Consider the following 2,620-nt stretch of genomic DNA (forward strand, 5'->3'; position numbering starts at 1 on the left):
CTCATTCTCATATGGAGACTTTTTGTGACTATTGTGATGCGATTTCTCAAACCGGTGTAACTCAAGACCAAATTCGATGGGTCTTATTTCCTTTTTCTCTAATTGGCACCGCGAAACAATGGTTGAAAGGCCTTGATAAGGCTACTCTCGGAATTGATTCTTGGAAAAAGTTGGCTCTAGCTTTTTACAAAAATTTCTATCCACCGGAAAAGACTAACATGCTAAGAGCTCAAATCACGGGCTTTAAGCAAAGGGATGAAGAATCTTTGTATGAAGCTTGGGAGAGGTTCAAGGGAATTTGTCGCTCATGTCCTCACCATGGACTTAGCGAGTGGTTCTTGGTACAACAATTTTGGAACGGTCTATATGAAGATTCAAGGAACATTCTCAACATGGGATCAAATGGAATGTTCACCGAAGTTGATGACAATCAAACTTGGAACAAAATTGAGGAAATGGCGGTCCATAACTCACAATATAATAGACCTTTCAAGGCTACTAGAGGAGGAAAGCTTGAAGTGGACTCCATTACTCAATTGGGTGCTCAACTTAGTGCTCACATTGATACCATCAATTTGATGTTTGAAAAAGCTATGGCTAGACTTGAAGAAGCCTCAAAATCACCAAAGCATCATGTTAATGCCATGACGGCATCTTCATCAATCCCAAGTGGGATATGTGAGAATTGTGGAAATTTGGGACATGACCAAAGTGAATGTAGGGGAACAAATGAACAAGTGAATGCTTTCTAAGCATACAAGAGTGGTACCCCTTATTCAAACTATTACAATGAAAACACCAAATTCCATCCAAATCTCTCATACAAAAGCCATAATAATCAAAACCCTCAAACAACATACACCCCACCTCCCATGAGAAACCAAAATCAAAAACCATTTTACAACCAAAACCAAGGTTACCAAAATCAATCTCCATACAATCAACAAAATGACCAAGGTTTCGATGTTCAAAAAGCGGTCCTTCAAATGCAAAAAAATCAACAAGAGTTATTCACTCAAATGCAAAAAGATAGTCAAGCAAAAGAAACCACCATCAACAACATCCTAGCTCACACCAAAATGTTGGAAACCCAATTGACTCAACTAGGATCTTCAAGTTCACAAAGACAAAAGGGGCAATTACCACCTCAAAGTAATCCCCCAAGACATGAAACGGTTAGTGCCATTCACTTGAGGAGTGGTACAAGGTATGAAGCACAGAAGAAGCAAGTTGAGGATGAAGTTGTGGAAGCTAGTGATAAAAAAGAAATTGTGCAAAACTCCAAGGATGGAGAACCATCAAAAGAAGAAATTTCAAAGAAAAATGAAGACAAGGTCAAGGAGAAGGAGCCCATTGTGATTAAACTTCCTTTTCCAAGTCGTCAAGCCAAGCCCAAATTTGATGACCAACTTGGAAAATTTATGAAAATTGTGAAGAATTTGGAAGTCTCAATTCCTTTCACGGAATTAATCAATCACGTGTCGGCCTATGCGAAATACATGAAAGACATCCTCACAAAGAAGAAGTCGATCCGGAAGCTTGAGACTGTTGCCTTCACTAAGGTGAGTAGTGCAATACTTCAAGGGAGTTCACCTCCAAAACTCAAAGATCCGGGAAGCTTCTCAATACCGTGTACCATTGGCGACGCCACGATCAACAAAGCCTTATGTGATCTAGGGGCTAGTGTGAATGTTATGCCGTACTCGGTAAGTAAAAGGTTGGGGATGGGAGAGCTTAAATGCACCAAAATTACACTCCAAATGGCCGATAGATCGACGAAGACACCATTAGGGATATGGTAAGATGTTCCCGTACGAATTGGGAAATTTTTCATCCCGGTGGACTTTGTCATTGTTGACATGGAAGAAGATTCCAACATTCCAATCATTCTAGAAAGACCTTTCTTACACACCGCGGGTGCGGTGATTGATGTGAAGCATGGAGAGCTCACTCTAGAAGTGGGAGATGAGAGCATAACTTTCAATCTTGACAAGACCATGAGAGCTCCCCGTTTGCATGAACCATGTTTTATAATTGATCATTATAGCCGGAAGGATGATAGGAAGAAGTCGGAATTTCAATGGAAGAAGAAAATTGAAGATGCTCCATGCAAAGAGCAAGTGAATTGTAACAAAGAGAGTTTGGAAAGATCACCAAAGTCAAGCAATGAAAAGGATGGCCTCATTGGCCAAGACAAGAAAGTGGGAGAGTTGTCTCTATCAACTCAAGAGATCTTTAGTGATCAAGTAGATGAAGTTTGTGATCTTTGGGACGATGAGTTTGAAGGGATTTTCAATCCCTATATTGGTAATGCTATCGATCAAGACCGACAACAAGGGCAAAGATCTATTGAAGATCTTTATCATGACAATGAACAAGCTTTTGATTACTTCTTCAAGGTGTTGAGCAATATCAACAACACCTTGGACATGCCCCCATGACATCTCACTAAGGATGAGAGTTTGATGGAGTCCTCCCTAAACCACCATTTGTTAATATTTCTAACTCCCTAACTCGCATTTTAATTTTTACATTGCATTTTTGTCATTCTTGGATTTTTATGCTTTGATCAAGATAATAATCATTTTTGAGAGAAGTGAGGGAGGGACTAATGATTTTA

The 2,620-nt window shown here is 39.7% G+C and overlaps 1 non-coding gene across 1 annotated transcript; it reads right to left on the bottom strand.

Moving 5' to 3' along the window:
* Positions 1–218: 218 nt before the first annotated feature.
* LOC141634739 (small nucleolar RNA R71) lies at positions 219–325 on the bottom strand. Its single transcript, XR_012539463.1, has one exon. It is a non-coding gene; the product is annotated as a small nucleolar RNA R71 (small nucleolar RNA).
* Between the last annotated feature and the right edge of the window lie 2,295 nt (positions 326–2,620).

The sequence above is a fragment of the Silene latifolia genome, chromosome Y (genome assembly GCF_048544455.1).
Source record: "Silene latifolia isolate original U9 population chromosome Y, ASM4854445v1, whole genome shotgun sequence".
NCBI lineage: Eukaryota > Viridiplantae > Streptophyta > Magnoliopsida > Caryophyllales > Caryophyllaceae > Silene > Silene latifolia.